This window comes from Ascaphus truei, chromosome 1 (genome assembly GCF_040206685.1).
Source record: "Ascaphus truei isolate aAscTru1 chromosome 1, aAscTru1.hap1, whole genome shotgun sequence".
Classification (NCBI taxonomy): Eukaryota; Metazoa; Chordata; class Amphibia; order Anura; family Ascaphidae; genus Ascaphus; species Ascaphus truei.
This window is the reverse complement of record NC_134483.1, coordinates 461,186,267-461,201,641: the sequence shown is the minus strand read 5'-3', so window position 1 is coordinate 461,201,641 and position 15,375 is coordinate 461,186,267. Positions and strand designations below refer to the sequence as shown.

General features: G+C 37.9%; 1 protein-coding gene across 2 annotated transcripts in view; it reads right to left on the bottom strand.

Annotated features, from left to right (window-relative positions):
• Nucleotides 1-15,375, bottom strand: part of SGCZ (sarcoglycan zeta) — a 1,846,920-nt gene that overhangs the window by 1,138,038 nt on the left and 693,507 nt on the right. For both annotated transcript variants that reach the window (XM_075565961.1, XM_075565968.1), the window contains one exon: nucleotides 10,841-10,934. The gene's annotated coding sequence lies outside the window, so the exon portion shown is untranslated. The remainder of the gene's footprint in view (nucleotides 1-10,840; nucleotides 10,935-15,375) is intronic.

Genomic DNA, 15,375 nt, shown 5'->3' with positions numbered 1-15,375 from the left:
GGCATAGTACCAGGCTTGTTGTGTTTATGTATGTTCTAAACTACAGTTACTGTTCAATCTGTCAGTAATGCACAAGTGGTAGGGAGAACTCAAAGACATACAACTTGAATTTTTTTATTCTGTTCTCCCTTCTGAATAATTAATATTTATTACACTGTGAAAAACTCTTGTCCTGAGTCTTATTTATGTGAGTCACTTACCTAGCCATGTCTGCCACTCCCTATATTCATATATACAGTATTTGGTTGCTCAAAATATTTGTGATATTTAAAAAAAAAAAATATAATAATGTGGTTCAATTCCAGAAGTCTCTCCCTCTCAACATAGTAGAAAGGATACTAATGTTCTCTCACCCAACGGAGGAGCATGAAATGAAATTTCTGGATGCTGCATTCAGCGGCTGATTTAAAATAGTGACTGTGGAGTCCACTTCTGCTTTGAAGAAACACCTTTAAAGTCCGAAATAGGGGACTCCCAGCCCAGGAGTCTTAGCAAGTTGCTGAGTCTGGCATGAGATTGAGAAGACATGTGCTTACTGTAGCTCTACTCAACTAGAGAGGGAGATGAGAACACAAACAGGTGCTACATTGTTGCATACATTCCTCTTCCCCTGAGTCCCCAGACCCAGAGTTGTCCATGACTCACACTTAAGATGTCAGTCCCACAAACTTTGCTCATTAGTACTACTGGCCAGTGGTCACTGGCAACAAGTGACTTTCCTGCTCCTTGCATTATCCAAGCTGGCTATGTAAGACCTGGAAGTAAGTAGAAAAAGTAAGAAAAAGTAGACTATAAGAATTGAATTGGGACTGAGCCAATTGCTTTCAAGGTGAGGATGGAGAGGATTAAGGATCTGTATCGCCACGTACTTGAGCAGACACAACTACAGGGATAAGATCATTCGACTTGTGGAATAGTAGAGGTGGTGCAGCCTCACTGGCTCAACAATGGCCCCTGTCCATGTCCCTTCAAGTACCACACCCATACTAACAAAGTGCCCACAGTACACACTTTGCACCCTTATACTCTTGGTATAAAGGTCCACTTATACCAAGGTACTTTAAGCACTTATCTGTTTAACCCTGCTGCATTTCTTACAAGAGTTAATTAGTTATAACTGCCTTTCTTATTAGCTTGATTATTTGGGGCAATCAGGGACTAGCTAGTCAGGGAATTATATAATGAAACTTCCAACTGACTGGCCTCGTTGTCTCTCTCACTATAATTACAAGGCTGTTCATGCCTGTGTACAGTAGAGGCAACTCTTATTCTAACAAAAACCAGTGGCAATTCCCCAAAATACCCAGGTTACACCCAGGTACATTCTGAATACATGCCTTAAACTTTCCTTAAACTAGCCCCAGCATTTCTGCATTGATTAATGGCCTATCAGATTAACAGCGGGGGTCCCTGGCAGTCCCATTCAAACTGAACTGGACTGCCAGGGATCCCTGCTGTGTTAATCCTATGGGTCGTTAGTCAATGCAGAAATGCCTTAAACATTCCTCAAACTAGCCCAGAACATACCCAGCACATACCCAGCACATACCCAGAATGTAACCCAGCTAGTTTACACCAAATGTTAGAATAAACGTTGCCTCTACTGTACGTAACTGAGCACATATATGACTTGCTCACTATGGCTCAATTAATAGCTTTATACATTGTAAGAACACTGTAATGCTACATTGTAGCATTATTCTATCAATTGTTCAGAGGTATACTGCCATGTATACCAATAGTATAATTTTAGATATACAATAGTTTATGTTACCCCTGTGAAAGAGACACTCTCTTGAATCTAAAGTGTGTCTGTTTGATCCCAGTTGGCACTCAGAACATTGGATTGCAGGGACATATTGTACAGTGTACCAGTAAATGCACATACCTTGCTGTGTTAGAATTCAAACACTTCGGTTACCTTACTATACTCAGCAGATAGTCAACATACCTACTAAACGTTTTCCCCTTTATGTACAGTACTTTCCATCCATCAACATTGTCATTGCTTTTATGTTTCTTTATTATCCTTTTTTTTTATTATGAATAAAGTTGTTTTTTAAACTTTACCACTTTTTCTTATTGCATTTGTCTGGGTTAAATTTTGTTATAACAGTAACCACACAATTAGCTCTTACCTAATAGACTTCCTGCAATTTGTGCATATACTTCATTTTATGTTATGTGGTAGTTTGACTGCATGTAATATGAGCACTTTCTAGCACTCTGCCTCCATCTGGATGTATGAGATACCTGAGTTTGTTATATATATTTTCTCCCCTAATGTACCGACCACACCTCCCCCATTAGGAGTGCTGGTATCCTATTTGTTTGTGTTTCACAAACAATAATAATACAAAAAAGGACTTCAATTAAATTATATTTTTATATTTATGAACATGACATTTTGTAAGTAATACAGTATTATTATTTTTAGAAGAGACAGCAACACATCACTGTTAATATGTATTTATAGTGTAATTTAAATTTGAAACAAACTGATAGAGACTAGACAAGGCCATAAATTGTTAGTTTCATTGGTTTGTACTGTATAGTAGGTACCCAGACTATTCTTCCTGATCCAATCTCCATTAAACATGTTCAGTCAAATTTAACAATGAAAGCATGAAACACTGTATGAACACTAGTCTATTATAATTAATGAGCTAGATATTAGTGCCAATAAAATGAAGAAGATAAAAGACATCTTCTGACTAGCTATAAACCTGTCTTTAGACTAAGACAAAGTGGTCCTAGGTGTCTGAAGCATTGTTTCTCTTAGTTTACACTACATTTTCCACAATGCAGTACATATTTTGTTTATGAACTGTAACAGGTTTCCCCCCCCCCCCCAATCACAGATAGGGCCCCCTAGGGAAATACTACTCTGGTTACACATGGCTATAGTGTGGTGCACCTGCAGGCTTACAGGACTCCTGAGTCTCCCGCTTGATGTTATTAAGGGGAATGGCATCAGGACGGGCTTGTTAGGTAATGCTGATTTATATTCACTCATGGTATAGCGCCTCCATCTCTTCCAGACCCCCAGTGTAGCAGGGAGGAGTCTCTGAAAGAGAACCTCTATGTGCACCTTCTTCCCAAGTGACTCCACACACAGGACAGAAGCGATATCTTTCTTTGGCATCCTTTATTAACAGCAGACATGGGCAGCCGCCCATCATAGTGGCTGGTCGTCTAGCCACTCATTCTCAGGTTGCCAACCCAAAGGAAGTCCCTGACCTTACACTCCCAGTCAAGGGCACTGAAAGCATTGACTCCCTGACAACCCATCTATCTGCGTATAGACACCTATTTGCAGAGATATGTAACAAAACTTCCCTCCTATCTTAAAGATACGATGGACATTTTACGTATCTTAGATAGTCAAGTGTGTGAAGATGGGTGGTTTCTGGTAACTTGTGACATCACCTCACTATATACATGTATCAGCCACAGAGACGGACATGAGGCAGTTGATAGAGCATTAGCAAAAGACTCTGAAATGCCCCATGAACAGGCCAATTTTATCCTTGATGGGATTAAGTTCATTTTAGAACATAACTACTTCATGTTCGAAGGGATGTATTACTTGCAGAAATGTGGCACCGCCATGGGCACAAAATTCGCACCCAGCTATGCAAATCTTCTCATGGGAGCATGGGAGGAAGACTATATATGGTCCATTGCAGAGCTGGGTGTGAATTTGTGCCTATGGCGAAGATTCATAGATGACATATTCTTCATCTGGAAAGGTGATGAAGAGAGTCTGGTGAGATTCACCCATTATCTTAATGATAATCCACGCAATTTAAAATTCACTTGTGAGTATAGTCAAGAAAGGGTCAATTTTTTGGACCTGACGATTTTCATTGAGAATGGGTTAAAAACACACAGACCTTCTTTAAAGGTGTGGATATCAACAACTATATATCCCCTGCCAGTTGCCATCACCCCAAATGGTTACAAAATGTCCCATATGGACAAATAAGGCGGATTAGGAGGAACTGTTCAGATGTCAGTAGTTTCCATAAACAATCAGCCTTTTTACAGTGAAATATACTGGACACCTAACAAGCTCCTATTGAACCCCCAAAATAACCACAACATATATATAAGCATATGAGTGTCACAGAGGAGTGCTACTGAGCATGGCAATATATATTTAAAACTAGAGACAGAACATAAAACACAGACAAAGCTCAGTTATAGCACATCCAGTGAAATTCATACACAGTACAGTGCCTAAATATATATGTATAAATATCTATTAAGTAAAATGGTCTTTTCGTTTGACATTTTTGGCCAAAATTGTTGTAAGCCCCTGAGCCAACTTCACGGCAGACCACTGAGCTTTGTCTGTGTTTTATGTTCTGTCTCTGGTTTTAAACAGCCTTTTTACAGGACAGATTCAAAGAAAAAAATTATGATGATGAGATCATTAAAGATGTTATAAAAAAAGCAGGGGGTTTGGATAGAAAAGATCTATTGAGTAATAACAAAAAGAAGGTTGGATCGAAGAAAAAATTTTGAATTTTCTTTTCTGACGAATTACAACAGACAATCTGAAAGAATCTCCAAAATTATTCGTAAGCATTGGCACATTGTCAAAAACGATCCCGTATTAGGAGAGATAGTCCCCGAAAAACCCACAGTAATCTTTAAAAGAGCGAAGGTCCTCAAGAATAGATTAGCCCCAAGTGCATTACCCAAAATTATAAGGGAAGGTAATAGATGGTTATCCCAAATTAAAGGTTTTTTTGGCTGCACCACATGCACAGCATGCAAGCATAGGTCTGATGACAAATTTGGGTTTGTCTCAAATATCTCTGGACAAAGATTTCAAATTAAACAACTCCTAACTTGTAAGTCAGACTATGTTGTATATCTCCTATACTGCCCATGTGGGCTACAATATGTAGGCCAAACCTCTAGGCCTGTTAGAAAACGCATACTCGAACATATTGGGAATGTGAGAAGAGGGGTTACCACACATTTCTTATCAAATCACTTTATTCAAAAACATCAGGGAGATACACCAGGCCTTAAGTTTACAGTATTGGAACAGGTGTTACCACACTGGAGAGGTGGGGACAGAAGTATTGCCCTGAAAAAGAGAGAAAGTTTTTGGATTTTCACGTTGAAATCCCTTGTACCTTTGGGTCTAAATGTAGACTTTGAATTAAGTGCTTTTCTTTAGACTTTTGCTGCTTGTTATACAGAGTCCTTTATTTGATGGGATATATAGGGGATTGTATATAATGTATAAATAGTCAGTGCAAAAGTTTGAATAAAAATACGGATAAGATGCATTTAACTAATGGTTTATGCAAATGGTTGCTGTAATTTAATTCAATTCTTCACTAACTCTGTATTTTCTCTTATTTTTGAGATTCATCAATCGTCATCTTCCTTACATTTTATTTATGAGATAAGGGATATATTTGGTGATTTATGTATTAATGTTTAATATAGATTTGTATTATTTAATTTACGTAATACAGTACATCTATAATTTTAATATTTTTCAATCAATAATGGTCTTTTCCTTATGTTGTAAAGGAGGATCAGGTGTGAAATTTATATTTGAATTAAAATGTATAAAGTTTTATTTTTAACGAAATGTATAAAATTTGTATTATGATGATTCTATGTTGGGGGGGGTTCACATATCCGTCTACCCTTTAATTTAGACGTCATCACACATTGATCTATAGGAGGAAAGGTCAATGGTAGTTTAGAGGGTATATATAGTATCCTTGTATGGGTTAAAGCTACTCCTGACGAAGCCGTCATTAAGAACGGCGAAACGCGTAGAGCGTAACCCTCAGTTTATCATCTGGAGGGAGAGAATCTGCCTGGAGTTCCTGTGCCATCTACTTCGAGTGGTGGAGGAACCGGAAGTGACGTATCGGCTCAGAGCAGAGGTGCAGGACGGAGACCAGTGGACGCTGCGGCGGTGTGACGGGATCCCGAGAACGCGACTCGGTTACCACCTTTACCCCTACACCCATGCTGTAACCAATTTGGAATCTTGTAAGCCTTCATTTTTACCAGTGTCGGATAAATGCTTTGGGTATTTTATTTGGGCTCTGTGTTTCTCTTCTGAATCTACACTACCTCCTATTTTTGCTCCTCATTTTTTGCTATCTGGATATCCATTGATGGACATTTACTGATGCTATCTAGTGTGTCTCATTGGCTAAATTGAGAGTTCAACCATTATTGTGTTTTGTTTAACGTTAACTGCACTATGGTAGTTTTATATATTTTCTCCTAGGTATTTTCGCTCTCCTGGTTTTTCCTTTATGCTTCCATTTTGGACCTTGAAACAGTCCTCCAAGGGTTTGAGTGTTTTATTTATCACCTTTTTACATGGCACATTATTTTGAATATTTGTCACTTTATATGTTCACATTCACTGTTTTAGAAGTCGATAGAGTGTTAGAGCGCCATCTAGTGTTATTTCTGTATAACTCCCAGTCAATGGCACTGAAAGCAGGTCTAGCTCTTCCATTACTCCCTAATGAAGTAAGAGATATAGTCTTCCACACCACTCCCTAGAGGGAGGGCCACAAACACTGCCAGAGCCCTAACAGGTTGCTGGATAGACTCACCTCACTCAGATGGTGAGGCACACAGACTAAATTCAGGAAGTGCTGCATATTATATAGCTTCAGTAGGCACCACCCCTGTGTCACTGTTGGTGGACACAGAGCCTGATGTCACTTCCTTCACTAGATATTACACAGCACAGGAGGTGAGGATAAACCCCATGATTACGCCTGGCAAACCTGCCCTTTAACAGGGATTATTGCACAGGAGGAGAAAGACATGTAACCCCAAAATTACACAGGGCTACAGAACTATTGCAGGAGAGTGTCACTATTGGTATTCGGAATAATAATATGCTTATTACACATCCTAACCATATCAGCAAATCAAACTTACTGAAATCATAAGAGAACCTCAAAGTAAAATATACCTGTTTGATTAAAAGTAAGGAAAGTGCAGGGAAAAAATAAATACACACAAAACAATAAATTTCTCCAGAAATAAATGTATACTGTATATCTAAAATGGTTCAGGCTGTGCTAAAGCTTAGAGCTGTGCATAGAAAATACTTTCTAATCATACATTTAGTCCATAATGTGAAAAAATAAATCAAACCATGTTTACTTATTCATGCTCACAGAAATAAATATAAATACATACACTATAAAGGACCCAAATGGTCAAAATAGATGGGTTTAAAAGAAATCTCAGTCATCATGTAAGTTAGCAATTGTTTGAAAGTGTATTTCTTATAGACTGGCAGCCTCCAGACATCACATCGCAAAACACAGTCATTTGCTTAGTAAGGAGATAATTGTCATGTTTCTTGTAATAATAAATGTTGGGAATAATTTCAATCTAATTTGTGAAATGAGTAGAAAAGAATACCAATGTTGCATTATGTTCAGACAACATTGAAAAATCTGCCAAATGGATGATAATACAATGTTGGCATTGTCATTAGTTCAGTTTTCTTTTTTAAATCATTAATTTTAAATGCTTGGTGATAAATATTCTCAAGTAACGTCACAAAAATATAGTATTACCTGAGTTCACAAACACATAATCATAACAATTAAAGCCGCAATCCCAATTTTTTTTGGGTGGAAGGAGCAACGTTTATTTTATTCTACATGTACCCAGAAGTCTCCCTAAGCTGTTCCACGGTTCCCCAATGTCCTGGGACCCCACGGTGCCTATGATATAGGCAGGTTTTTCTGCTTGTTTTGACAAAATAGAAATCACCTGATGAAATGTCCATATGGGACATGAAACATTATCTTTCCACTGTTCTTGCCTGTCACATTAAATGGAGAATTGCATTATGAACATATGAGTAGAGCTCTACATTATATCTCTGTTATAGGGGAGACCTGTACTTTGAAGAAATTGTTTGTCTATGTTGTGTTGGCTGCACAAGCTGGATTCTCCTCGCCTGAAACGGTTTCCCTACACTTTGGAATTTTACTAATAGAAAAACACAAGGTCACCTTATGATGACGTTGCTGCTTTTTATTGCCTACCAGAGTGATCTTTGATCCCGTGGCCATTTTGAATCTTCCAGTTTATCCACAGGACAGCCAGTCTGCCCATCATAAACCTTGGGAGACGTCAAGCGACTATGAATGAACTCCATGGTTCAGGTGTATTACATAAAATAAAAGGAGTAGGTGGAACTGCTGTTTTAAGTATATAAAGATACAGGGTGATATATATCTATATAAAAAATAACTACTGGTTCATACCATACATTTTTGTTCCCCTATAAACTGATAATGACGGTTAGAAACAGTAAAAGCTCAAACCAAACAACACAATAATGGCTAAAATAGGTCTAGCAATAACTCTATTAATCCCCAATAGTGAAAAGTGATGACAAGTGAAAATCACAGTCACAAGTGATATGTGAATAACGTGATGTAGAATAAGATAAGTCTCCAAACAGGTGCTGCCAATACTCACAGTCTCAAAACCGTTAATAGATTAGATACAACCAAAAAAGGGTATTAAGAGCAAACTGGATCGAGATAAGTGGGTAATAAAGTGTTTTAACCCACTATTCAGGTCAAGTTACAAGATAAAAATACTCTTACAAAGCAATTTCCTCCATGGAAGAACACACTGGAGGTGTAGACGATCATGACACATGCATAAAACCCCAGACGAAGCAAAAACACAAGAGAAACAAGTTGGGATTTGTCACTCAGAGGCCACCCTACCTGCAGTCAACCCCACATCTGTCCCAGGACTTTGCAATTCCAAAGCGGGAGTGAAGGACCAGGGAAGCCATGCTCACCATGTTTGCAGCCGAGAACGTGACCGGAGTGGGTGGGAGTGTGCCCTAAATCCCGAAATGCTTGCTTACAGCAGGGAAAGTGTGAGTTAATGTCCTTTCCCACCTATGCTGTATGTTTTATTCACATAGTAAAATGTTACTATAGTATGTTGCTTTTTGTCTTCGTCTCATGAGGATTGCTGCAGAGAGAAGAACATCTACACCCCCAGTGTGTTCCTTCACACAGTACTAAGGGATTAAGGAAATACAGTAGAATACTATTGTAATCAGAAGAGATTTATTCCATTGTTTAAGTCAAGTCTTAAACATGTATTTTAAACCAATGTGTATTGTTACTTATTTTGTACCAACTCTATGGTTTATAGTAAGTATATGTATTATTCTTTTTTTTACCTGCGGTTGGTTCCAACACTAAGGTTCAGATCCACAAAATGGGGTAAACTTTAGCACAAATGTACTTCCAGTCATAAGAATAGGAACTGAGGTGTGCAAAAGCTTGACACACTTTTATGGATCTGGACCTAAAGCCCTTATTCTGTAAGCTCCAATATCACCAATCTAGTGATATCACATGTAAAGTCCCATTGACTTCGATTGGACTTTCTATGTGATAACACCGGATCGGTACTTATAAAACAAGAGCTACATTTCTATCTCCAATGTTCAATATTAGAAATTACTTAAGAAGTACAGTATAATAAAATAAAAACAGAAAGATAGATAGGAAAAAGAAGGCACCAACAGTACAGGACCAACGAAAAAATGAAAGAACATCCAAAGAGCGTGTGCCCATTAAAAAGAATTATAAAATAAAAACATTTATCTCGATCATATATGTAGAAAAAAGCACACATTTTTAGAATCCATGTATTGTTTTCACCTTCCACTTCACCTTCTGTATTTCAAGTATATTTGAAAGTATATACATTAGATAAAATAACCTCAACAGACTTCAAGACAAATTTAAGATGCAGTAAGTATACAGTATAAAACTACATAGTGAATTTAAATTCTGATAAAACAGTAGAGCAAGAATTCAATAACATTAGTATGGCAGCCTTATGTTTTCTTCCATAAATATACTGCTATCTCAGAGGAAATTATAGGGATAAATAAAAGGTTGCCTAACAGATAAAAGGTATACTATTCTAAAATATAAGAATAAACATATATTTTGCAAAACCCATTTGTGAAAATGTTTGAAAAAGGAAAGATAATCACATAACTACAACAATTACAGTGCTTAAGCAGTTGGCAGTGGTAAAAGTTGTACCTAGACAATGTGTACAACAAGTTCTATTCCACAGAGTTAGTCATTGTACTCTCAGTAGTCTAACAATATGTAACAATGCAAATTATTATGCATTTGTAGGAATTCTCAAATGCCTATTTCTGTTTGTCATGCAGAACCAAGTGTTTCATCCAAGATGTGAAGGAACAGTGCAGGAAAAAATAACTGAAACTGTCTGTTTTGTCTTTCTAAGATCTGTTTCTTCATGATAACATTCCCATCAGATTGATTTATGCCAAAAACCTGGAGTGCTTTTCTCTAAAATTCTTAAGACAGGGAAAATAAGGATTTCTAAAATGTGTCTCCAGGTAAACATCTAAGAGTAAAGCACATTTAGAAAACCAAAACATATGCCAGCTTGAATAAATCCCATACGGAGACAACATTGAAAATGCAGAAACCAAATGCCATACTGTGCACTGTGAGAGAGTAATCCTACTGAGATATTCTGGAGACTTTTAACAACAATAAGATTAAAGGGCTCAAGGGGGGTAGGGAATATCATGGATTATTCAAACATTCATAATATCTTATTAAAAACAAATATTATTGTTTAAAAATCAACACATTGCAATTTTCTTTTACAGTTGTAACTTCCTAAAACAACACAGCATAGTTATAAGTCAATTTACCATGACAGTTGTAACATTCTAAATGCAATAGAAAATGTGATATCTGTTATTAAACAGATATGCTCCTACCTCAAAACTGATGATATCTAAGATTGTTTCCCAGTCTGCTTTGTCTTCTGAAAAGCCCTCAGCAATACAGATGATGAATCCTTCAGCCTCCACCCTATAAAAATGTGACAGAAAGAAACATATATGAGCTGTGCAAACAAACCAAAACAAACAAAATAATAAGGAACAAAATAACAACTAAAAGCAAATGGGTAATAAGTACAATAACCCTGATAAAGTATGCACTAGTTTCTTCAGAATATACTGTACACTGCACCTCAACAGAATTCCTAGGTTTTTGTTAACTGAAGTTGCACCACAATGGCCAGGTTATTTTAGTAATTACATATTTTTAGATAAGACTTTAGTACAACATGTTGCTAAATAACTTTTGTTATGTTGTATATCTTTATGCAACAGTGTGAACGACTTGCAACTTTAAGATCACATTTGCAACCCGTCGCTTGGATTCGTAAAAAAAAAAAAAAGTGGATTTTTCTTTTTGAGACTGATCCACATAATTCCGTGGATATAAGGGACTTGCCGAACCATGCAGATTCAAACTCAAAGACAAAATGTATAGATCTCTACACAACATGACTGGGATGTCTTAATAAATGATATACCATAACAAACAAGATAAAGGATTGGCATTTTAGATATTTTTTGTTCATCTTACATGGCTTTCTCGTTGACGTAATTCTTAAAATAGTGTTCAGTCTTTTCCCTTTAGCTGAGATTTTAAATTGCATGCATTAAATTGCGTGCAGAGATGCATTAAACTGTGTCCCATTACAGTCGTAGTCAACTGAGTGCCAGAAACTAATTTGAAAATAAATGAATTAATCAATAAATAAGAGCAGTGTAACAAAACCAACAGAATACTACCAATACTAATGGAAAGATATCTCAAAATACACACTACACCAATAATTTGTCTTTAGCAGTGATCAGTTTCTTTTTTTTAAAGCGAAACTTCGCTGCTGGCACCTACAGTACAGAGTTTTGATAGGAAAAATCCCTTGTCCTGTAACAAAATTCCATAACGGAAGTGACGTCACTGCTGGCAGAAGAGGCCATCAGTGACGTCGGGGGAGAGAGAGGAAAAACACTGACTGACACTCACACACACACTGACTGACACACACATACATACTGTACACTGATTGACAATCACACACACTGACTGACTGACAGACACACACTGACACACACACACACACACAAGAAATCACAGTTACTCTATCTATATATAGAAGTGCAAACTTCTTTGCGTTTTGGCACTGAAATTGTGTTTTGATTTTTAATTAAAAACATCACCATCACAAATACAATTTCTATGACAAAACAATGACAAAAGACAAAGAAGTTTCACTTAAAATGCACGTGCTCGGCACACACAAACTTTTTTTTTTTTTTAAAGCAGACATTATCTATGTTAATTATCACTAAAAACATAAGTGCCTGAAAAATGGATTGAAAAATAGCTTGAAATAGAATGCTATGCACAAATCGGAATGCCAAAGGAGCACACTGAATGTCTAGATGACATCATTTAAACATGGCAAAAAAAACATAAATTTAGTTGTGTCTTGAAATGTATTAAATTTGCCCTGACAGCCACTCTCCAAATGTAAGCAGAAAGAAGTTGATACAAAGCACCTTCTTATATAGATGTAACATAAAATTGATGCTCAAAATCAACTGAAAGCTATTATGCCAGCTTGTGACCCTTCATACAAAACTCCACAAAACCCATGAAAGACTTAAAAAATATATAAATGGTGCAAACAAGGGCAAGAAAAATGGTGTGTAGTCTGCATAATACTTGAATTGAAATGTGCATTTAAAATTACTGTAAATTATCTGTACACGGCAGCAAAAGCATGCATCATGCATAAAGTAGGAACTGAAAGGGCAAGTTGAAAGAGAAAAACGGGCTCTTTATATTCTTGTATTTAAATATAATCTCTTTCCTGGGTGCCATAATTATTAAACACGTGCCACTCAGAGGAACCGGCTAGAAAATGTAGCTATTGCAAATGCATTCTGGATTTTCACTTTGAAAACCTATCGCCATAAAGGATGATTAACAATTTTAGTTTCACCTCCTTTTTGGAGAAGATAATTTTTAGTCATCATTATGTGCATTATTTCATTGCAAACCCTTGCTACTCCATGTATGTAATGGAGTGCAACTGACTTGTATTTGTACAACCACTATATAAGAGCTCATTGTTTAGCAGGTACCTAATGTCATATACTTCTATTTATTATTTAGCAAAAAGACCCTAAGCTTCTTTCAAAACAGTTTAGAATTTGAAAGAGATGCCTGTAACAATCTTTTTGAAACATATTTATATAAAGCACAATGGCCATGAGTCATCGATGAGTCATCGTACCAGAGTCAGCAGTAAATTAAAGTCAATTACAGACATGATATAGAGCAGCAGTGCGCAAACGGGGGGGGGGGGTGCACAGGGTTTACAGAGGCCATGAAACCCTTCCCTGTAGGCACTTAAATTACATAATTATGCCCAGATGCTAGGAACCACAGTAAGGAGGAGGGAGGGAGGGGAGCGCGTGGAGAGCATGACAGCCGGCAGGGGGGTGCAGGGGAAAAAGATTGAGCTCCCCTGGTATAGAGGCACATATTTACCAGGAGGTGCAAAGGCAGAAGATACCTTCTAGTGCCATAAGGTAGTTTAGGGCACATTCAAGTGAATTGAGAGACCCCCTCAGGCCCCGACTCCCCTCATTTTGTGGTTGCTGCAGAGACAGGCCCATAGACAGGAACACTGTCCTGTAGTACCAGTGTGAGGGACAAAGACAGGACGCAGCTGCATCCTGGCATCAAGTGGTCTGGGACCAGACCACCACCTACAGCTAAGAGACACTCTGCATGGTAGCCCGCCCACGCGGGAATAAAAGCAACGTAGAGGCGGAGGCTGCGCGAGCAACATCACTGGATCCGTGGATCCCATCTTACTGCATCGGCGTGCCCGGGGTGTGGGAGCACCCGGCAGGTATCTCACCTCACCACATGCACAAACTATACACTTCTGTTCTAGTGGGGCAGCACTGTCTCACACATTTGGGTGGTTAGTTCCTGGGGAGACCGGGGAGGTAAGGTGCCATGGGGCACCTCAGCACTTTGGGGTAAACCCCACCGGGGTGTGGGCATGGTGTTGGGGGGGCACAGTGAAGGGGTGCAGCCCTGCGAGGCCTGAGTGGTTCTGTATTATTATTAGTAGTCACATATGTTCAGTTAACCTGTTATATCATACCAGGGTGTTTTTCTTATTGTAAAACATACTGGACACCTAACAAGCTCCTATTGAACCCCCAAAATAACCACAACATATATATAAGCATATGAGTGTCACAGAGGAGTGCTAATGAGCATGGCAATATATATTTAAAACCAGAGACAGAACATAAAACACAGACAGAGCTCAGTGCACATCCAGTGAAACTCATACACGGTACAGTGCCTAAATATACATGTATAAATATCTATTAAATAAAATGGTCTTTTAGTTTAACATTTTTGGCCAAAATTGTTGTAAGCCCCTGAGCCACTCCACGGCAGACAACATTTCAAGGGTCCCTAACACTAATATAAATTCTTAATAACCTGTGCAATACCAGGAAGAATGATTTATAATAAATCTGTCAATATTAGTTGCAAAGTTCTAAGTCTGACTGAAGCTTTTATTAACCTGTACATTACCAGGAAAAGCACTCTGTATTAGATTTGTCACAACCATACTGCAAGCAAGTTCCCCTGAGAGTGGGAGATGCTATGGATTGAGCTTTTAACCATTTAAATGTGGGAGGGGGTAAGCTTCAATTAGGTAGGAGGTTGCCACTCTCCAATCAGCTAAGACTAGCTGAACAAGAATTTTAAAACATACTGGACCCCTAACAAGCTCCTATTGAACCCCCAAAATAACCACAACATATATATAAGCATATGAGTGTCACAGAGGAGTGCTACTGAGCATGGCAATATATATTTAAAACCAGAGAGAGAACATAAAACACAGACAGAGCTCAGTGCACATCCATTGAAACTCATACATGGTACAGTGCCTAAATATACATGTATAAATATCTATTAAATAAAATGGTCTTTTAGTTTAACATTTTTGGCCAAAATTGTTGTAAGCCCCTGAGCCACTCCACGGCAGACCACATTTCAAGGGTGCCTAACACTAATATAAATTTTTAATAACCTGTGCAATACCAGGAAGAATGATTTATAATAAATCTGTCAATATTAGCTTCAATTAAATATATATTGCCATGCTCAGTAGCACTCCTCTGTGACACTCATATGCTTATATATATGTTGTGGTTATTTTGGGGGTTCAATAGGAGCTTGTTAGGTGTCCAGTATGTTTTACAATTCTTGTTCAGCTAGCTGATTGGAGGGTGGCAACCTCCTACCTAATTGAAGCTTACCTCCTCCCATGTAAATGGTTAAAAGCTCCCTCCATAGCATCTCCCACTCTCAGGTGAACTTGCTTGCAGTATGATTGTGACAAATCTAA